General features: G+C 47.5%; 1 protein-coding gene across 5 annotated transcripts in view; it reads right to left on the bottom strand.

The window, feature by feature from the left end:
• LOC137532532 (C4b-binding protein alpha chain-like) overlaps nt 1-22,627 on the bottom strand; it is a 732,640-nt gene that overhangs the window by 628,254 nt on the left and 81,759 nt on the right. The window lies entirely within an intron of this gene.

The following is a 22,627-nucleotide window of genomic DNA, read 5'->3' as shown; positions in this document are numbered from 1 at the left end:
GCCCCAGTATAGTTAGCCAGCTATAGGTGCCCCAGTATAGTTAGCCAGCTATAGGTGCCCCAGTATAGTTAGCCAGCTTTAGATGCCCCAGTATAGTTATCCAGCTATAGGTGCCCCAGTATAGTTAGCCAGCTTTAGGTGCCCAAGTATAGTTATCCAGCTATAGGTGCCCTAGTATAGTTATCCAGCTTTAGGTGCCCCAGTATAGTTAGCCAACTTTAGGTGCCCCAGTATAGTTAGCCAGCTCTAGGTGCCCCAGTATAGTTAGCCAGCTCTAGGTGCCCCAGTATAGTTAGCCAGCTTTAGATGCCCCAGTATAGTTATCCAGCTATAGGTGCCCCAGTATAGTTATCAAGCTATAGGTGCCCCAGTATAGTTATCCAGCTATAGGTGCTCCAGTATAGTTATCCAGCTATAGGTGCCCCAGTATAGTTAGCCAGCTAGAGGTACCCCAGTATAGTTATCCAGCTATAGGTGCCCCAGTATAGTAAGCCAGCTTTAGGTGCCCCAGTATAGTTAGCCAGCTATAGGTGCCCCAGTATAGTTTGCCAGCTATAGGTGTCCCAGTATAGTTAGCCAGCTTTAGGTGCCCCAGTATAGTTATCCAGCTATAGGTGCCCCAGTATAGTTATCTAGCTATAGGTGCCCCAGTATAGTTAGCCAGCTTTAGGTGCCCCAGTATAGTTATCCAGCTATAGGTGCCCCAGTATAGTAAGCCAGCTTTAGGTGCCCCAGTATAGTTAGCCAGCTATAGGTGCCCCAGTATAGTTAGCCAGCTATAGGTGCCCCAGTATAGTTAGCCAGCTTTAGGTGCCCCAGTATAGTTATCCAGCTATAGGTGCCCCAGTATAGTTAGCCAGCTTTAGGTGCCCAAGTATAGTTATCCAGCTATAGGTGCCCTAGTATAGTTATCCAGCTTTAGGTGCCCCAGTATAGTTAGCCAACTTTAGGTGCCCCAGTATAGTTAGCCAGCTCTAGGTGCCCCAGTATAGTTAGCCAGCTCTAGGTGCCCCAGTATAGTTAGCCAGCTTTAGATGCCCCAGTATAGTTATCCAGCTATAGGTGCCCCAGTATAGTTATCAAGCTATAGGTGCCCCAGTATAGTTATCCAGCTATAGGTGCTCCAGTATAGTTATCCAGCTATAGGTGCCCCAGTATAGTTAGCCAGCTAGAGGTACCCCAGTATAGTTATCCAGCTATAGGGGCCCCAGTATAGTTAGCCAGCTTTAGGTGCTCCAGTATAGTTAGCCAGCTTTAGGCGCCCCAGTATAGTTAGCCAGCTTTAGGTGCTCCAGTATAGTTAGCCAGCTTTAGGTGCCCCAGTATAGTTAGCCAGCTATAGGTGCCCCAGTATAGTTAGCCAGCTTTAGGTGCCCCAGTATAGTTATCCAGCTATAGGTGCCCCAGTATAGTAAGCCAGCTTTAGGCGCCCCAGTATAGTTAGCCAGCTTTAGGTGCTCCAGTATAGTTAGCCAGCTTTAGGTGCCCCAGTATAGTTATCCAGCTATAGGTGCCCCAGTATAGTTAGCCAGCTTTAGGTGCCCCAGTATAGTTATCCAGCTATAGGTGCCCCAGTATAGTTAGCCAGCTTTAGGTGCCCAAGTATAGTTCCAGCTATAGGTGCCCTAGTATAGTTATCCAGCTATAGGTGCCCCAGTATAGTTAGCCAACTTTAGGTGCCCCAGTATAGTTAGCCAGCTCTAGGTGCCCCAGTATAGTTAGCCAGCTCTAGTTGCCCCAGTATAGTTAGCCAGCTTTAGATGCCCCAGTATAGTTATCCAGCTATAGGTGCCCCAGTATAGTTATCCAGCTATAGGTGCCCCAGTATAGTTATCCAGCTATAGGTGCTCCAGTATAGTTATCCAGCTATAGGTGCCCCAGTATAGTTAGCCAGCTATAGGTACCCCAGTATAGTTATCCAGCTATAGGGGCCCCAGTATAGTTAGCCAACTTTAGGTGCCCCAGTATAATTATCCAGCTATAGGTGCCCCAGTATAGTTATCCAGCTATAGGTGCCCCAGTATAGTTATCCAGCTATAGGTGCCCCAGTATAGTTATCCAGCTATAGGTGCCCCAATATAGTTATCCGGCTATAGGTGCCCCAGTATCGTTATCCAGCTTTAGGTGCCCCAGTATAGTTAGCCAGCTATAGGTGCCCCAGTATAGTTAGCCAGCATTAGGTGCCCCAGTATAGTTAGCCAGCTATAGGTGCCCCAGTATAGTTAGCCAGCTTTAGGTGCCCCAGTATAGTTATCCAGCTATAGGTGCCCCAGTATAGTAAGCCAGCTTTAGGCGCCCCAGTATAGTTAGCCAGCGTTAGGTGCTCCAGTATAGTTAGCCAGCTTTAGGTGCCCCAGTATAGTTAGCCAGCTATAGGTGCCCCAGTATAGTTAGCCAGCTTTAGGTGCCCCAGTATAGTTATCCAGCTATAGGTGCCCCAGTATAGTAAGCCAGCTTTACGTGCCCCAGTATAGTTATCCAGCTATAGGTGCCCCAGTATAGTTATCCAGCTATAGGTGCCCCAGTATAGTTATCCAGCTATAGGTGCCCCAGTATAGTTATCCAGCTATAGGTGCCCCAGTCTAGTTAGCCAGCTTTAGGTGTCCCAGTATAGTTAGCCAACTTTAGGTGTCCCAGTATAGTTATCCAGCTATAGGTGCCCCAGTATAGTTATCCAGCTATAGGTGCCCCAATATAGTTATCCAGCTATAGGTGCCCCAGTATCGTTATCCAGCTTTAGGTGCCCCAGTATAGTTATCCAGCTATAGGTGCCCCAGCATAGTTAGCCAGCTTTAGGTGCCCCAGTACAGTTAGCCAGCTTTAGGTGCCCCAGTATAGTTATCCAGCTATAGGTGCCCCAGTATAATTAGCCAGCTTTGGGTGCCCCAATATAGTTATCCAGCTTTAGGTGCCCCAGTATAGTTATCCAGCTATAGGTGCCCCAGTATAGTTAGCCAGCTTTAGGTGCCCCAGTATAGTTATCCAGCTATAGGTGCCCCAGTATAGTTATCCACTTATAGGTGCCCCAGTATAGTTATCCAGCAATAGGTGCCCCAGTATAGTTAGCCAGCTATAGGTGCCCCAGTATAGTTATCCAGCTTTAGGTGCCTCAGTAAAGTTAGCCAGCTATAGGTGCCCCAGTATAGTTAGCCAGCTTTACGTGCCCCAGTATAGTTAGCCAGCTATAGGTGCCCCAGTATAGTTAGCCAGCCTTAGGTGCTCCAGTATAGTTAGCCAGCTTTAGGTGCCCCAGTATAGTTATCCAGCTATAGGTGCCCTAGTATAGTTATCCAGCTATAGGTGCCCAAGTATAGTTATCCAGCTATAGGTGCCCCAGTATAGTTAGCCAGCTTTAGGTGCCCCAGTATAGTTAGCCAGCTTTAGGTGCCGCAGTATAGTTAGCCAGCTTTAGGTGCCTAAGTATAGATATCCAGCTATAGGTGCCCCAGTATAGTTAGCTAGCTATAGGTGCCCCAGTATAGTTAGCTAGCTTTAGGTGCCCCAGTATAGTTAGCCAGCTATAGGTGCCCCAGTATAGTTATCCAGCTATAGGTGCCCCAGTATAGTTAGCCAGCTATAGGTGCCTCAGTATAGTTAGCCAGCTATAGGTGCCCCAGTATAGTTAGCCAGCTTTAGGTGCCTCAGTATAGTTAGCCAGCTTTAGGTGCCCCAGTATAGTTATCCAGCTATAGGTGCCCCAGTATAGTTAGCCAGCTTTAGGTGCCCAAGTATAGTTATCCAGCTATAGGTACCCTAGTATAGTTATCCAGCTATAGGTGCCCCAGTATAGTTAGCCAACTTTAGGTGCCCCAGTATAGTTAGCCAGCTTTACGTGCCCCAGTATAGTTAGCCATCTCTAGGTGCCCCAGTATAGTTAGCCAGCTTTAGATGCCCCAGTATAGATATCCAGCTATAGGTGCCCCAGTATAGTTAGCTAGCTTTAGGTGCCCCAGTATAGTTAGCCAGCTATAGGTGCCCCAGTATAGTTAGCTAGCTTTAGGTGCCCCAGTATAGTTAGCCATCTCTAGGTGCCCCAGTATAGTTAGCCAGCTTTAGATGCCCCAGTATAGTTATCCAGCTTTAGGTGCCCCAGTATAGTTATCCAGCTATAGGTGACCCAGTATAGTTAGCCAGCTTTAGGTGCCCAAGTATAGTTATCCAGCTATAGGTGCCCTAGTATAGTTATCCAGCTATAGGTGCCCCAGTATAGTTATCCAGCTTTAGGTGCCTCAGTAAAGTTAGCCAGCTTCAGGTGCCCCAGTATAGTTAGCCAGCTTTACGTGCCCCAGTATAGTTAGCCATCTCTAGGTGCCCCAGTATAGTTAGCCAGCTTTAGGTGCCCCAGTATAGATATCCAGCTATAGGTGCCCCAGTATAGTTAGCTAGCTTTAGGTGCCCCAGTATAGTTAGCCAGCTATAGGTGCCCCAGTATAGTTAGCTAGCTTTAGGTGCCCTAGTATAGTTAGCCAGCTATAGGTGCCCCAGTATAGTTATCCAGCTATAGGTGCCCCAGTATAGTTAGCCAGCTATAGGTGCCTCAGTATAGTTAGCCAGCTATAGGTGCCCCAGTATAGTTAGCCAGCTTTAGGTGCCTCAGTATAGTTAGCCAGCTTTAGGTGCCCCAGTATAGTTAGCCAGCTATAGGTGACCCAGTATAGTTAGCCAGCTATAGGTGACCCAGTATAGTTAGCCAGCTTTAGGTGCCCAAGTATAGTTATCCAGCTATAGGTGCCCTAGTATAGTTATCCAGCTATAGGTGCCCCAGTATAGTTAGCCAGCTTTAGGTGCCCCAGTATAGTTATCCAGCTATAGGTGCCCCAGTATAGTTAGCCAGCTTTAGGTGCCCAAGTATAGTTCCAGCTATAGGTGCCCTAGTATAGTTATCCAGCTATAGGTGCCCCAGTATAGTTAGCCAACTTTAGGTGCCCCAGTATAGTTAGCCAGCTCTAGGTGCCCCAGTATAGTTAGCCAGCTCTAGTTGCCCCAGTATAGTTAGCCAGCTTTAGATGCCCCAGTATAGTTATCCAGCTATAGGTGCCCCAGTATAGTTATCCAGCTATAGGTGCCCCAGTATAGTTATCCAGCTATAGGTGCTCCAGTATAGTTATCCAGCTATAGGTGCCCCAGTATAGTTAGCCAGCTATAGGTACCCCAGTATAGTTATCCAGCTATAGGGGCCCAAGTATAGTTAGCCAACTTTAGGTGCCCCAGTATAATTATCCAGCTATAGGTGCCCCAGTATAGTTATCCAGCTATAGGTGCCCCAGTATAGTTATCCAGCTATAGGTGCCCCAATATAGTTATCCGGCTATAGGTGCCCCAGTATCGTTATCCAGCTTTAGGTGCCCCAGTATAGTTAGCCAGCTATAGGTGCCCCAGTATAGTTAGCCAGCATTAGGTGCCCCAGTATAGTTAGCCAGCTATAGGTGCCCCAGTATAGTTAGCCAGCTTTAGGTGCCCCAGTATAGTTATCCAGCTATAGGTGCCCCAGTATAGTAAGCCAGCTTTAGGCGCCCCAGTATAGTTAGCCAGCGTTAGGTGCTCCAGTATAGTTAGCCAGCTTTAGGTGCCCCAGTATAGTTAGCCAGCTATAGGTGCCCCAGTATAGTTAGCCAGCTTTAGGTGCCCCAGTATAGTTATCCAGCTATAGGTGCCCCAGTATAGTAAGCCAGCTTTACGTGCCCCAGTATAGTTATCCAGCTATAGGTGCCCCAGTATAGTTATCCAGCTATAGGTGCCCCAGTATAGTTATCCAGCTATAGGTGCCCCAGTATAGTTATCCAGCTATAGGTGCCCCAGTCTAGTTAGCCAGCTTTAGGTGTCCCAGTATAGTTAGCCAGCTTTAGGTGTCCCAGTATAGTTATCCAGCTATAGGTGCCCCAGTATAGTTATCCAGCTATAGGTGCCCCAATATAGTTATCCAGCTATAGGTGCCCCAGTATCGTTATCCAGCTTTAGGTGCCCCAGTATAGTTATCCAGCTATAGGTGCCCCAGCATAGTTAGCCAGCTTTAGGTGCCCCAGTACAGTTAGCCAGCTTTAGGTGCCCCAGTATAGTTATCCAGCTATAGGTGCCCCAGTATAATTAGCCAGCTTTGGGTGCCCCAATATAGTTATCCAGCTTTAGGTGCCCCAGTATAGTTATCCAGCTATAGGTGCCCCAGTATAGTTAGCCAGCTTTAGGTGCCCCAGTATAGTTATCCAGCTATAGGTGCCCCAGTATAGTTATCCACTTATAGATGCCCCAGTATAGTTATCCAGCAATAGGTGCCCCAGTATAGTTAGCCAGCTATAGGTGCCCCAGTATAGTTATCCAGCTTTAGGTGCCTCAGTAAAGTTAGCCAGCTATAGGTGCCCCAGTATAGTTAGCCAGCTTTACGTGCCCCAGTATAGTTAGCCAGCTATAGGTGCCCCAGTATAGTTATCCAGCCTTAGGTGCTCCAGTATAGTTAGCCAGCTTTAGGTGCCCCAGTATAGTTATCCAGCTATAGGTGCCCTAGTATAGTTATCCAGCTATAGGTGCCCAAGTATAGTTATCCAGCTATAGGTGCCCCAGTATAGTTAGCCAGCTTTAGGTGCCCCAGTATAGTTAGCCAGCTTTAGGTGCCGCAGTATAGTTAGCCAGCTTTAGGTGCCCCAGTATAGATATCCAGCTATAGGTGCCCCAGTATAGTTAGCTAGCTATAGGTGCCCCAGTATAGTTAGCTAGCTTTAGGTGCCCCAGTATAGTTAGCCAGCTATAGGTGCCCCAGTATAGTTATCCAGCTATAGGTGCCCCAGTATAGTTAGCCAGCTATAGGTGCCTCAGTATAGTTATCCAGCTATAGGTGCCCCAGTATAGTTAGCCAGCTGTAGGTGCCTCAGTATAGTTAGCCAGCTTTAGGTGCCCCAGTATAGTTATCCAGCTATAGGTGCCCCAGTATAGTTAGCCAGCTTTAGGTGCCCAAGTATAGTTATCCAGCTATAGGTACCCTAGTATAGTTATCCAGCTATAGGTGCCCCAGTATAGTTAGCCAACTTTAGGTGCCCCAGTATAGTTAGCCAGCTTTACGTGCCCCAGTATAGTTAGCCATCTCTAGGTGCCCCAGTATAGTTAGCCAGCTTTAGATGCCCCAGTATAGATATCCAGCTATAGGTGCCCCAGTATAGTTAGCTAGCTTTAGGTGCCCCAGTATAGTTAGCCAGCTATAGGTGCCCCAGTATAGTTAGCTAGCTTTAGGTGCCCCAGTATAGTTAGCCATCTCTAGGTGCCCCAGTATAGTTAGCCAGCTTTAGATGCCCCAGTATAGTTATCCAGCTTTAGGTGCCCCAGTATAGTTATCCAGCTATAGGTGACCCAGTATAGTTAGCCAGCTTTAGGTGCCCAAGTATAGTTATCCAGCTATAGGTGCCCTAGTATAGTTATCCAGCTATAGGTGCCCCAGTATAGTTATCCAGCTTTAGGTGCCTCAGTAAAGTTAGCCAGCTTCAGGTGCCCCAGTATAGTTAGCCAGCTTTACGTGCCCCAGTATAGTTAGCCATCTCTAGGTGCCCCAGTATAGTTAGCCAGCTTTAGGTGCCCCAGTATAGATATCCAGCTATAGGTGCCCCAGTATAGTTAGCTAGCTTTAGGTGCCCCAGTATAGTTAGCCAGCTATAGGTGCCTGAGTATAGTTAGCTAGCTTTAGGTGCCCTAGTATAGTTAGCCAGCTATAGGTGCCCCAGTATAGTTATCCAGCTATAGGTGCCCCAGTATAGTTAGCCAGCTTTAGGTGCCCCAGTATAGTTAGCCAGCTATAGGTGCCCCAGTATAGTAAGCCAGCTTTAGGCGCCCCAGTATAGTTAGCCAGCGTTAGGTGCTCCAGTATAGTTAGCCAGCTTTAGGTGCCCCAGTATAGTTAGCCAGCTATAGGTGCCCCAGTATAGTTAGCCAGCTTTAGGTGCCCCAGTATAGTTATCCAGCTATAGGTGCCCCAGTATAGTAAGCCAGCTTTACGTGCCCCAGTATAGTTATCCAGCTATAGGTGCCCCAGTATAGTTATCCAGCTATAGGTGCCCCAGTATAGTTATCCAGCTATAGGTGCCCCAGTATAGTTATCCAGCTATAGGTGCCCCAGTCTAGTTAGCCAGCTTTAGGTGTCCCAGTATAGTTAGCCAGCTTTAGGTGTCCCAGTATAGTTATCCAGCTATAGGTGCCCCAGTATAGTTATCCAGCTATAGGTGCCCCAATATAGTTATCCAGCTATAGGTGCCCCAGTATCGTTATCCAGCTTTAGGTGCCCCAGTATAGTTATCCAGCTATAGGTGCCCCAGCATAGTTAGCCAGCTTTAGGTGCCCCAGTACAGTTAGCCAGCTTTAGGTGCCCCAGTATAGTTATCCAGCTATAGGTGCCCCAGTATAATTAGCCAGCTTTGGGTGCCCCAATATAGTTATCCAGCTTTAGGTGCCCCAGTATAGTTATCCAGCTATAGGTGCCCCAGTATAGTTAGCCAGCTTTAGGTGCCCCAGTATAGTTATCCAGCTATAGGTGCCCCAGTATAGTTATCCACTTATAGGTGCCCCAGTATAGTTATCCAGCAATAGGTGCCCCAGTATAGTTAGCCAGCTATAGGTGCCCCAGTATAGTTATCCAGCTTTAGGTGCCTCAGTAAAGTTAGCCAGCTATAGGTGCCCCAGTATAGTTAGCCAGCTTTACGTGCCCCAGTATAGTTAGCCAGCTATAGGTGCCCCAGTATAGTTATCCAGCCTTAGGTGCTCCAGTATAGTTAGCCAGCTTTAGGTGCCCCAGTATAGTTATCCAGCTATAGGTGCCCTAGTATAGTTATCCAGCTATAGGTGCCCAAGTATAGTTATCCAGCTATAGGTGCCCCAGTATAGTTAGCCAGCTTTAGGTGCCCCAGTATAGTTAGCCAGCTTTAGGTGCCGCAGTATAGTTAGCCAGCTTTAGGTGCCCCAGTATAGATATCCAGCTATAGGTGCCCCAGTATAGTTAGCTAGCTATAGGTGCCCCAGTATAGTTAGCTAGCTTTAGGTGCCCCAGTATAGTTATCCAGCTATAGGTGCCCCAGTATAGTTATCCAGCTATAGGTGCCCCAGTATAGTTAGCCAGCTATAGGTGCCTCAGTATAGTTAGCCAGCTATAGGTGCCCCAGTATAGTTAGCCAGCTTTAGGTGCCTCAGTATAGTTAGCCAGCTTTAGGTGCCCCAGTATAGTTATCCAGCTATAGGTGCCCCAGTATAGTTAGCCAGCTTTAGGTGCCCAAGTATAGTTATCCAGCTATAGGTACCCTAGTATAGTTATCCAGCTATAGGTGCCCCAGTATAGTTAGCCAACTTTAGGTGCCCCAGTATAGTTAGCCAGCTTTACGTGCCCCAGTATAGTTAGCCATCTCTAGGTGCCCCAGTATAGTTAGCCAGCTTTAGATGCCCCAGTATAGATATCCAGCTATAGGTGCCCCAGTATAGTTAGCTAGCTTTAGGTGCCCCAGTATAGTTAGCCAGCTATAGGTGCCCCAGTATAGTTAGCTAGCTTTAGGTGCCCCAGTATAGTTAGCCATCTCTAGGTGCCCCAGTATAGTTAGCCAGCTTTAGATGCCCCAGTATAGTTATCCAGCTTTAGGTGCCCCAGTATAGTTATCCAGCTATAGGTGACCCAGTATAGTTAGCCAGCTTTAGGTGCCCAAGTATAGTTATCCAGCTATAGGTGCCCTAGTATAGTTATCCAGCTATAGGTGCCCCAGTATAGTTATCCAGCTTTAGGTGCCTCAGTAAAGTTAGCCAGCTTCAGGTGCCCCAGTATAGTTAGCCAGCTTTACGTGCCCCAGTATAGTTAGCCATCTCTAGGTGCCCCAGTATAGTTAGCCAGCTTTAGGTGCCCCAGTATAGATATCCAGCTATAGGTGCCCCAGTATAGTTAGCTAGCTTTAGGTGCCCCAGTATAGTTAGCCAGCTATAGGTGCCCCAGTATAGTTAGCTAGCTTTAGGTGCCCTAGTATAGTTAGCCAGCTATAGGTGCCCCAGTATAGTTATCCAGCTATAGGTGCCCCAGTATAGTTAGCCAGCTTTAGGTGCCCCAGTATAGTTAGCCAGCTATAGGTGACCCAGTATAGTTAGCCAGCTATAGGTGACCCAGTATAGTTAGCCAGCTTTAGGTGCCCAAGTATAGTTATCCAGCTATAGGTGACCTAGTATAGTTATCCAGCTATAGGTGCCCCAGTATAGTTAGCCAGCTTTAGGTGCCCCAGTATAGTTATCCAGCTATAGGTGCCCCAGTATAGTTAGCCAGCTTTAGGTGCCCAAGTATAGTTCCAGCTATAGGTGCCCTAGTATAGTTATCCAGCTATAGGTGCCCCAGTATAGTTAGCCAACTTTAGGTGCCCCAGTATAGTTAGCCAGCTCTAGGTGCCCCAGTATAGTTAGCCAGCTCTAGTTGCCCCAGTATAGTTAGCCAGCTTTAGATGCCCCAGTATAGTTATCCAGCTATAGGTGCCCCAGTATAGTTATCCAGCTATAGGTGCCCCAGTATAGTTATCCAGCTATAGGTGCTCCAGTATAGTTATCCAGCTATAGGTGCCCCAGTATAGTTAGCCAGCTATAGGTACCCCAGTATAGTTATCCAGCTATAGGGGCCCCAGTATAGTTAGCCAACTTTAGGTGCCCCAGTATAATTATCCAGCTATAGGTGCCCCAGTATAGTTATCCAGCTATAGGTGCCCCAGTATAGTTATCCAGCTATAGGTGCCCCAGTATAGTTATCCAGCTATAGGTGCCCCAATATAGTTATCCAGCTATAGGTGCCCCAGTATCGTTATCCAGCTTTAGGTGCCCCAGTATAGTTAGCCAGCATTAGGTGCCCCAGTATAGTTAGCCAGCTATAGGTGCCCCAGTATAGTTAGCCAGCTTTAGGTGCCCCAGTATAGTTATCCAGCTATAGGTGCCCCAGTATAGTAAGCCAGCTTTAGGCGCCCCAGTATAGTTAGCCAGCGTTAGGTGCTCCAGTATAGTTAGCCAGCTTTAGGTGCCCCAGTATAGTTAGCCAGCTATAGGTGCCCCAGTATAGTTAGCCAGCTTTAGGTGCCCCAGTATAGTTATCCAGCTATAGGTGCCCCAGTATAGTAAGCCAGCTTTAAGTGCCCCAGTATAGTTATCCAGCTATAGGTGCCCCAGTATAGTTATCCAGCTATAGGTGCCCCAGTATAGTTATCCAGCTATAGGTGCCCCAGTATAGTTATCCAGCTATAGGTGCCCCAGTCTAGTTAGCCAGCTTTAGGTGTCCCAGTATAGTTAGCCAGCTTTAGGTGTCCCAGTATAGTTATCCAGCTATAGGTGCCCCAGTATAGTTATCCAGCTATAGGTGCCCCAATATAGTTATCCAGCTATAGGTGCCCCAGTATCGTTATCCAGCTTTAGGTGCCCCAGTATAGTTATCCAGCTATAGGTGCCCCAGCATAGTTAGCCAGCTTTAGGTGCCCCAGTACAGTTAGCCAGCTTTAGGTGCCCCAGTATAGTTATCCAGCTATAGGTGCCCCAGTATAATTAGCCAGCTTTGGGTGCCCCAATATAGTTATCCAGCTTTAGGTGCCCCAGTATAGTTATCCAGCTATAGGTGCCCCAGTATAGTTAGCCAGCTTTAGGTGCCCCAGTATAGTTATCCAGCTATAGGTGCCCCAGTATAGTTATCCACTTATAGGTGCCCCAGTATAGTTATCCAGCAATAGGTGCCCCAGTATAGTTAGCCAGCTATAGGTGCCCCAGTATAGTTATCCAGCTTTAGGTGCCTCAGTAAAGTTAGCCAGCTATAGGTGCCCCAGTATAGTTAGCCAGCTTTACGTGCCCCAGTATAGTTAGCCAGCTATAGGTGCCCCAGTATAGTTATCCAGCCTTAGGTGCTCCAGTATAGTTAGCCAGCTTTAGGTGCCCTAGTATAGTTATCCAGCTATAGGTGCCCAAGTATAGTTATCCAGCTATAGGTGCCCCAGTATAGTTAGCCAGCTTTAGGTGCCCCAGTATAGTTAGCCAGCTTTAGGTGCCGCAGTATAGTTAGCCAGCTTTAGGTGCCCCAGTATAGATATCCAGCTATAGGTGCCCCAGTATAGTTAGCTAGCTATAGGTGCCCCAGTATAGTTAGCTAGCTTTAGGTGCCCCAGTATAGTTAGCCAGCTATAGGTGCCCCAGTATAGTTATCCAGCTATAGGTGCCCCAGTATAGTTAGCCAGCTATAGGTGCCTCAGTATAGTTAGCCAGCTATAGGTGCCCCAGTATAGTTAGCCAGCTTTAGGTGCCTCAGTATAGTTAGCCAGCTTTAGGTGCCCCAGTATAGTTATCCAGCTATAGGTGCCCCAGTATAGTTAGCCAGCTTTAGGTGCCCAAGTATACTTATCCAGCTATAGGTACCCTAGTATAGTTATCCAGCTATAGGTGCCCCAGTATAGTTAGCCAACTTTAGGTGCCCCAGTATAGTTAGCCAGCTTTACGTGCCCCAGTATAGTTAGCCATCTCTAGGTGCCCCAGTATAGTTAGCCAGCTTTAGATGCCCCAGTATAGATATCCAGCTATAGGTGCCCCAGTATAGTTAGCTAGCTTTAGGTGCCCCAGTATAGTTAGCCAGCTATTGGTGCCCCAGTATAGTTAGCTAGCTTTAGGTGCCCCAGTATAGTTAGCCATCTCTAGGTGCCCCAGTATAGTTAGCCAGCTTTAGATGCCCCAGTATAGTTATCCAGCTTTAGGTGCCCCAGTATAGTTATCCAGCTATAGGTGACCCAGTATAGTTAGCCAGCTTTAGGTGCCCAAGTATAGTTATCCAGCTATAGGTGCCCTAGTATAGTTATCCAGCTATAGGTGCCCCAGTATAGTTATCCAGCTTTAGGTGCCTCAGTAAAGTTAGCCAGCTTCAGGTGCCCCAGTATAGTTAGCCAGCTTTACGTGCCCCAGTATAGTTAGCCATCTCTAGGTGCCCCAGTATAGTTAGCCAGCTTTAGGTGCCCCAGTATAGATATCCAGCTATAGGTGCCCCAGTATAGTTAGCTAGCTTTAGGTGCCCCTGTATAGTTAGCCAGCTATAGGTGCCCCAGTATAGTTAGCTAGCTTTAGGTGCCCTAGTATAGTTAGCCAGCTATAGGTGCCCCAGTATAGTTATCCAGCTATAGGTGCCCCAGTATAGTTAGCCAGCTATAGGTGCCTCAGTATAGTTAGCCAGCTATAGGTGCCCCAGTATAGTTAGCCAGCTTTAGGTGCCTCAGTATAGTTAGCCAGCTTTAGGTGCCCCAGTATAGTTAGCCAGCTATAGGTGACCCAGTATAGTTAGCCAGCTATAGGTGACCCAGTATAGTTAGCCAGCTTTAGGTGCCCAAGTATAGTTATCCAGCTATAGGTGCCCTAGTATAGTTATCCAGCTATAGGTGCCCCAGTATAGTTATTCAGCTTTAGGTGCCTCAGTAAAGTTAGCCAGCTTCAGGTGCCCCAGTATAGTTAGCCAGCTTTACGTGCCCCAGTATAGTTAGCCATCTCTAGGTGCCCCAGTATAGTTAGCCAGCTTTAGATGCCCCAGTATAGTTATCCAGCTATAGGTGCCCCAGTATAGTTATCCAGCTATAGGTGCCCCAGTATAGTTATCCAGATATAGGTGCCCCAGTATAGTTATCCAGCTATAGGTGCCCCAGTATAGTTAGCCAGCTATAGGAACCCCAGTATAGTTATCCAGCTATAGGGGCCCCAGTATAGTTAGCCAGCTTTGGGTGCCCCAGTATAGTTATCCAGCTATAGGTGCCCCAGTATAGTTATCCAGCTATAGGTGCCCCAGTATAGTTATTCAGCTATAGGTGCCCCAGTATAGTTATCCAGCTATAGGTGCCCCAGTATAGTTATCTAGCTATGGGTGCCCCAGTATAGTTATCCAGCTATAGGTGCCCCAGTATAGTTATCTAGCTATAGGTGCCCCAGTATAGTTAGCCAGCTTTAGTTGCCCCAGTATAGTTAGCCAGCTATAGGTGCCCCAGTATAGTTAGCCAGCTATAGGTGCCCCATTATAGTTAGCCAGCTTTAGGTGCTCCAGTATAGTTAGCCAGCTTTAGGCGCCCCAGTATAGTTAGCCAGCTTTAGGTGCTCCAGTATAGTTAGCCAGCTTTAGGTGCCCCAGTATAGTTAGCCAGCTATAGGTGCCCCAGGATAGTTATCCAGCTTTAGGTGCACCAGTATAGTTATCCAGCTATAGGTGCCCCAGTATAGTAAGCCAGCTTTAGGCGCCCCAGTATAGTTAGCCAGCTTTAGGTGCCCCAGTATAGTTAGCCAGCTATAGGTGCCCCAGTATAGTCAGCCAGCTTTAGGTGCCCCAGTATAGTTATCCAGCTATAGGTGCAACAGTATAGTAAGCCAGCTTTAGGTGCCCCAGTATAGTTAGCCAGCTATAGGTGCCCCAGTATAGTTCGCCAGCTATAGGTGTCCCAGTATAGTTAGCCAGCTTTAGGTGCCCCAGTATAGTTATCCAGCTATAGGTGCCCCAGTATAGTTATCTAGCTATAGGTGCCCCAGTATAGTTAGCCAGCTTTAGGTGCCCCAGTATAGTTATCCAGCTATAGGTGCCCCAGTATAGTAAGCCAGCTTTAGGTGCCCCAGTATAGTTAGCCAGCTATAGGTGCCCCAGTATAGTTAGCCAGCTTTAGGTGCCCCAGTATAGTTAGCCAGCTTTAGGTGCCCCAGTATAGTTATCCAGCTATAGGTGCCCCAGTATAGTTAGCCAGCTTTAGGTGCCCAAGTATAGTTATCCAGCTATAGGTGCCCTAGTATAGTTATCCAGCTTTAGGTGCCCCAGTATAGTTAGCCAACTTTAGGTGCCCCAGTATAGTTAGCCAGCTCTAGGTGCCCCAGTATAGTTAGCCAGCTCTAGGTGCCCCAGTATAGTTAGCCAGCTTTAGATGCCCCAGTATAGTTATCCAGCTATAGGTGCCCCAGTATAGTTATCAAGCTATAGGTGCCCCAGTATAGTTATCCAGCTATAGGTGCTCCAGTATAGTTATCCAGCTATAGGTGCCCCAGTATAGTTAGCCAGCTAGAGGTACCCCAGTATAGTTATCCAGCTATAGGTGCCCCAGTATAGTAAGCCAGCTTTAGGTGCCCCAGTATAGTTAGCCAGCTATAGGTGCCCCAGTATAGTTCGCCAGCTATAGGTGTCCCAGTATAGTTAGCCAGCTTTAGGTGCCCCAGTATAGTTATCCAGCTATAGGTGCCCCAGTATAGTTATCTAGCTATAGGTGCCCCAGTATAGTTAGCCAGCTTTAGGTGCCCCAGTATAGTTATCCAGCTATAGGTGCCCCAGTATAGTAAGCCAGCTTTAGGTGCCCCAGTATAGTTAGCCAGCTATAGGTGCCCCAGTATAGTTAGCCAGCTATAGGTGCCCCAGTATAGTTAGCCAGCTTTAGGTGCCCCAGTATAGTTATCCAGCTATAGGTGCCCCAGTATAGTGAGCCAACTTTAGGTGCCCCAGTATAGTTAGCCAGCTCTAGGTGCCCCAGTATAGTTATTCAGCTATAGGTGCCCCAGTATAGTTATCCAGCTATAGGTGCCCCAGTATAGTTATCTAGCTATAGGTGCCCCAGTATAGTTATCCAGCTATAGGTGCCCCAGTATAGTTATCTAGCTATAGGTGCCCCAGTATAGTTAGCCAGCTTTAGTTGCCCCAGTATAGTTAGCCAGCTATAGGTGCCCCAGTATAGTTAGCCAGCTATAGGTGCCCCATTATAGTTAGCCAGCTTTAGGTGCTCCAGTATAGTTAGCCAGCTTTAGGCGCCCCAGTATAGTTAGCCAGCTTTAGGTGCTCCAGTATAGTTAGCCAGCTTTAGGTGCCCCAGTATAGTTAGCCAGCTATAGGTGCCCCAGGATAGTTATCCAGCTTTAGGTGCCCCAGTATAGTTATCCAGCTATAGGTGCCCCAGTATAGTTATCCAGCTATAGGTGCCCCAGTATAGTTAGCCAGCTTTAGGTGCCCCAGTATAGTTATCCAGCTATAGGTGCCCCAGTATAGTTAGCCAGCTTTAGGTGCCCAAGTATAGTTCCAGCTATAGGTGCCCTAGTATAGTTATCCAGCTATAGGTGCCCCAGTATAGTTAGCCAACTTTAGGTGCCCCAGTATAGTTAGCCAGCTCTAGGTGCCCCAGTATAGTTAGCCAGCTCTAGTTGCCCCAGTATAGTTAGCCAGCTTTAGATGCCCCAGTATAGTTATCCAGCTATAGGTGCCCCAGTATAGTTATCCAGCTATAGGTGCCCCAGTATAGTTATCCAGCTATAGGTGCTCCAGTATAGTTATCCAGCTATAGGTGCCCCAGTATAGTTAGCCAGCTATAGGTACCCCAGTATAGTTATCCAGCTATAGGGGCCCCAGTATAGTTAGCCAACTTTAGGTGCCCCAGTATAATTATCCAGCTATAGGTGCCCCAGTATAGTTATCCAGCTATAGGTGCCCCAGTATAGTTATCCAGCTATAGGTGCCCCAGTATAGTTATCCAGCTATAGGTGCCCCAGTATAGTTAGCCAGCTATAGGTGCCCCAGTATAGTTAGCCAGCTTTAGGTGCCTCAGTATAGTTAGCCAGCTTTAGGTGCCCCAGTATAGTTATCCAGCTATAGGTGCCCCAGTATAGTTAGCCAGCTTTAGGTGCCCAAGTATAGTTATCCAGCTATAGGTACCCTAGTATAGTTATCCAGCTATAGGTGCCCCAGTATAGTTAGCCAACTTTAGGTGCCCCAGTATAGTTAGCCAGCTTTACGTGCCCCAGTATAGTTAGCCATCTCTAGGTGCCCCAGTATAGTTAGCCAGCTTTAGATGCCCCAGTATAGATATCCAGCTATAGGTGCCCCAGTATAGTTAGCTAGCTTTAGGTGCCCCAGTATAGTTAGCCAGCTATAGGTGCCCCAGTATAGTTAGCTAGCTTTAGGTGCCCCAGTATAGTTAGCCATCTCTAGGTGCCCCAGTATAGTTAGCCAGCTTTAGATGCCCCAGTATAGTTATCCAGCTTTAGGTGCCCCAGTATAGTTATCCAGCTATAGGTGACCCAGTATAGTTAGCCAGCTTTAGGTGCCCAAGTATAGTTATCCAGCTATAGGTGCCCTAGTATAGTTATCCAGCTATAGGTGCCCCAGTATAGTTATCCAGCTTTAGGTGCCTCAGTAAAGTTAGCCAGCTTCAGGTGCCCCAGTATAGTTAGCCAGCTTTACGTGCCCCAGTATAGTTAGCCATCTCTAGGTGCCCCAGTATAGTTAGCCAGCTTTAGGTGCCCCAGTATAGATATCCAGCTATAGGTGCCCCAGTATAGTTAGCTAGCTTTAGGTGCCCCAGTATAGTTAGCCAGCTATAGGTGCCCCAGTATAGTTAGCTAGCTTTAGGTGCCCTAGTATAGTTAGCCAGCTATAGGTGCCCCAGTATAGTTATCCAGCTATAGGTGCCCCAGTATAGTTAGCCAGCTATAGGTGCCTCAGTATAGTTAGCCAGCTATAGGTGCCCCAGTATAGTTAGCCAGCTTTAGGTGCCTCAGTATAGTTAGCCAGCTTTAGGTGCCCCAGTATAGTTAGCCAGCTATAGGTGACCCAGTATAGTTAGCCAGCTATAGGTGACCCAGTATAGTTAGCCAGCTTTAGGTGCCCAAGTATAGTTATCCAGCTATAGGTGCCCTAGTATAGTTATCCAGCTATAGGTGCCCCAGTATAGTTATTCAGCTTTAGGTGCCTCAGTAAAGTTAGCCAGCTTCAGGTGCCCCAGTATAGTTAGCCAGCTTTACGTGCCCCAGTATAGTTAGCCATCTCTAGGTGCCCCAGTATAGTTAGCCAGCTTTAGATGCCCCAGTATAGTTATCCAGCTATAGGTGCCCCAGTATAGTTATCCAGCTATAGGTGCCCCAGTATAGTTATCCAGCTATAGGTGCCCCAGTATAGTTATCCAGCTATAGGTGCCCCAGTATAGTTAGCCAGCTATAGGAACCCCAGTATAGTTATCCAGCTATAGGGGCCCCAGTATAGTTAGCCAGCTTTGGGTGCCCCAGTATAGTTATCCAGCTATAGGTGCTCCAGTATAGTTATCCAGCTATAGGTGCCCCAGTATAGTTAGCCAGCTAGAGGTACCCCAGTATAGTTATCCAGCTATAGGTGCCCCAGTATAGTAAGCCAGCTTTAGGTGCCCCAGTATAGTTAGCCAGCTATAGGTGCCCCAGTATAGTTTGCCAGCTATAGGTGTCCCAGTATAGTTAGCCAGCTTTAGGTGCCCCAGTATAGTTATCCAGCTATAGGTGCCCCAGTATAGTTATCTAGCTATAGGTGCCCCAGTATAGTTAGCCAGCTTTAGGTGCCCCAGTATAGTTATCCAGCTATAGGTGCCCCAGTATAGTAAGCCAGCTTTAGGTGCCCCAGTATAGTTAGCCAGCTATAGGTGCCCCAGTATAGTTAGCCAGCTATAGGTGCCCCAGTATAGTTAGCCAGCTTTAGGTGCCCCAGTATAGTTATCCAGCTATAGGTGCCCCAGTATAGTTAGCCAGCTTTAGGTGCCCAAGTATAGTTATCCAGCTATAGGTGCCCTAGTATAGTTATCCAGCTTTAGGTGCCCCAGTATAGTTAGCCAACTTTAGGTGCCCCAGTATAGTTAGCCAGCTCTAGGTGCCCCAGTATAGTTAGCCAGCTCTAGGTGCCCCAGTATAGTTAGCCAGCTTTAGATGCCCCAGTATAGTTATCCAGCTATAGGTGCCCCAGTATAGTTATCAAGCTATAGGTGCCCCAGTATAGTTATCCAGCTATAGGTGCTCCAGTATAGTTATCCAGCTATAGGTGCCCCAGTATAGTTAGCCAGCTAGAGGTACCCCAGTATAGTTATCCAGCTATAGGGGCCCCAGTATAGTTAGCCAGCTTTAGGTGCTCCAGTATAGTTAGCCAGCTTTAGGCGCCCCAGTATAGTTAGCCAGCTTTAGGTGCTCCAGTATAGTTAGCCAGCTTTAGGTGCCCCAGTATAGTTAGCCAGCTATAGGTGCCCCAGTATAGTTAGCCAGCTTTAGGTGCCCCAGTATAGTTATCCAGCTATAGGTGCCCCAGTATAGTAAGCCAGCTTTAGGCGCCCCAGTATAGTTAGCCAGCTTTAGGTGCTCCAGTATAGTTAGCCAGCTTTAGGTGCCCCAGTATAGTTATCCAGCTATAGGTGCCCCAGTATAGTTAGCCAGCTTTAGGTGCCCCAGTATAGTTATCCAGCTATAGGTGCCCCAGTATAGTTAGCCAGCTTTAGGTGCCCAAGTATAGTTCCAGCTATAGGTGCCCTAGTATAGTTATCCAGCTATAGGTGCCCCAGTATAGTTAGCCAACTTTAGGTGCCCCAGTATAGTTAGCCAGCTCTAGGTGCCCCAGTATAGTTAGCCAGCTCTAGTTGCCCCAGTATAGTTAGCCAGCTTTAGATGCCCCAGTATAGTTATCCAGCTATAGGTGCCCCAGTATAGTTATCCAGCTATAGGTGCCCCAGTATAGTTATCCAGCTATAGGTGCTCCAGTATAGTTATCCAGCTATAGGTGCCCCAGTATAGTTAGCCAGCTATAGGTACCCCAGTATAGTTATCCAGCTATAGGGGCCCCAGTATAGTTAGCCAACTTTAGGTGCCCCAGTATAATTATCCAGCTATAGGTGCTCCAGTATAGTTATCCAGCTATAGGTGCCCCAGTATAGTTATCCAGCTATAGGTGCCCCAGTATAGTTATCCAGCTATAGGTGCCCCAATATAGTTATCCGGCTATAGGTGCCCCAGTATCGTTATCCAGCTTTAGGTGCCCCAGTATAGTTAGCCAGCTATAGGTGCCCCAGTATAGTTAGCCAGCATTAGGTGCCCCAGTATAGTTAGCCAGCTATAGGTGCCCCAGTATAGTTAGCCAGCTTTAGGTGCCCCAGTATAGTTATCCAGCTATAGGTGCCCCAGTATAGTAAGCCAGCTTTAGGCGCCCCAGTATAGTTAGCCAGCGTTAGGTGCTCCAGTATAGTTAGCCAGCTTTAGGTGCCCCAGTATAGTTAGCCAGCTATAGGTGCCCCAGTATAGTTAGCCAGCTTTAGGTGCCCCAGTATAGTTATCCAGCTATAGGTGCCCCAGTATAGTAAGCCAGCTTTACGTGCCCCAGTATAGTTATCCAGCTATAGGTGCCCCAGTATAGTTATCCAGCTATAGGTGCCCCAGTATAGTTATCCAGCTATAGGTGCCCCAGTATAGTTATCCAGCTATAGGTGCCCCAGTCTAGTTAGCCAGCTTTAGGTGTCCCAGTATAGTTAGCCAACTTTAGGTGTCCCAGTATAGTTATCCAGCTATAGGTGCCCCAGTATAGTTATCCAGCTATAGGTGCCCCAATATAGTTATCCAGCTATAGGTGCCCCAGTATCGTTATCCAGCTTTAGGTGCCCCAGTATAGTTATCCAGCTATAGGTGCCCCAGCATAGTTAGCCAGCTTTAGGTGCCCCAGTACAGTTAGCCAGCTTTAGGTGCCCCAGTATAGTTATCCAGCTATAGGTGCCCCAGTATAATTAGCCAGCTTTGGGTGCCCCAATATAGTTATCCAGCTTTAGGTGCCCCAGTATAGTTATCCAGCTATAGGTGCCCCAGTATAGTTAGCCAGCTTTAGGTGCCCCAGTATAGTTATCCAGCTATAGGTGCCCCAGTATAGTTATCCACTTATAGGTGCCCCAGTATAGTTATCCAGCAATAGGTGCCCCAGTATAGTTAGCCAGCTATAGGTGCCCCAGTATAGTTATCCAGCTTTAGGTGCCTCAGTAAAGTTAGCCAGCTATAGGTGCCCCAGTATAGTTAGCCAGCTTTACGTGCCCCAGTATAGTTAGCCAGCTATAGGTGCCCCAGTATAGTTATCCAGCCTTAGGTGCTCCAGTATAGTTAGCCAGCTTTAGGTGCCCCAGTATAGTTATCCAGCTATAGGTGCCCTAGTATAGTTATCCAGCTATAGGTGCCCAAGTATAGTTATCCAGCTATAGGTGCCCCAGTATAGTTAGCCAGCTTTAGGTGCCCCAGTATAGTTAGCCAGCTTTAGGTGCCGCAGTATAGTTAGCCAGCTTTAGGTGCCTAAGTATAGATATCCAGCTATAGGTGCCCCAGTATAGTTAGCTAGCTATAGGTGCCCCAGTATAGTTAGCTAGCTTTAGGTGCCCCAGTATAGTTAGCCAGCTATAGGTGCCCCAGTATAGTTATCCAGCTATAGGTGCCCCAGTATAGTTAGCCAGCTATAGGTGCCTCAGTATAGTTAGCCAGCTATAGGTGCCCCAGTATAGTTAGCCAGCTTTAGGTGCCTCAGTATAGTTAGCCAGCTTTAGGTGCCCCAGTATAGTTATCCAGCTATAGGTGCCCCAGTATAGTTAGCCAGCTTTAGGTGCCCAAGTATAGTTATCCAGCTATAGGTACCCTAGTATAGTTATCCAGCTATAGGTGCCCCAGTATAGTTAGCCAACTTTAGGTGCCCCAGTATAGTTAGCCAGCTTTACGTGCCCCAGTATAGTTAGCCATCTCTAGGTGCCCCAGTATAGTTAGCCAGCTTTAGATGCCCCAGTATAGATATCCAGCTATAGGTGCCCCAGTATAGTTAGCTAGCTTTAGGTGCCCCAGTATAGTTAGCCAGCTATAGGTGCCCCAGTATAGTTAGCTAGCTTTAGGTGCCCCAGTATAGTTAGCCATCTCTAGGTGCCCCAGTATAGTTAGCCAGCTTTAGATGCCCCAGTATAGTTATCCAGCTTTAGGTGCCCCAGTATAGTTATCCAGCTATAGGTGACCCAGTATAGTTAGCCAGCTTTAGGTGCCCAAGTATAGTTATCCAGCTATAGGTGCCCTAGTATAGTTATCCAGCTATAGGTGCCCCAGTATAGTTATCCAGCTTTAGGTGCCTCAGTAAAGTTAGCCAGCTTCAGGTGCCCCAGTATAGTTAGCCAGCTTTACGTGCCCCAGTATAGTTAGCCATCTCTAGGTGCCCCAGTATAGTTAGCCAGCTTTAGGTGCCCCAGTATAGATATCCAGCTATAGGTGCCCCAGTATAGTTAGCTAGCTTTAGGTGCCCCAGTATAGTTAGCCAGCTATAGGTGCCCCAGTATAGTTAGCTAGCTTTAGGTGCCCTAGTATAGTTAGCCAGCTATAGGTGCCCCAGTATAGTTATCCAGCTATAGGTGCCCCAGTATAGTTAGCCAGCTATAGGTGCCTCAGTATAGTTAGCCAGCTATAGGTGCCCCAGTATAGTTAGCCAGCTTTAGGTGCCTCAGTATAGTTAGCCAGCTTTAGGTGCCCCAGTATAGTTAGCCAGCTATAGGTGACCCAGTATAGTTAGCCAGCTATAGGTGACCCAGTATAGTTAGCCAGCTTTAGGTGCCCAAGTATAGTTATCCAGCTATAGGTGCCCTAGTATAGTTATCCAGCTATAGGTGCCCCAGTATAGTTAGCCAGCTTTAGGTGCCCCAGTATAGTTATCCAGCTATAGGTGCCCCAGTATAGTTAGCCAGCTTTAGGTGCCCAAGTATAGTTCCAGCTATAGGTGCCCTAGTATAGTTATCCAGCTATAGGTGCCCCAGTATAGTTAGCCAACTTTAGGTGCCCCAGTATAGTTAGCCAGCTCTAGGTGCCCCAGTATAGTTAGCCAGCTCTAGTTGCCCCAGTATAGTTA

The sequence above is a fragment of the Hyperolius riggenbachi genome, chromosome 1 (genome assembly GCF_040937935.1).
Source record: "Hyperolius riggenbachi isolate aHypRig1 chromosome 1, aHypRig1.pri, whole genome shotgun sequence".
In the NCBI taxonomy this organism is placed as follows: domain Eukaryota; kingdom Metazoa; phylum Chordata; class Amphibia; order Anura; family Hyperoliidae; genus Hyperolius; species Hyperolius riggenbachi.
This window is presented reverse-complemented; position numbering and strand designations above follow the sequence as displayed.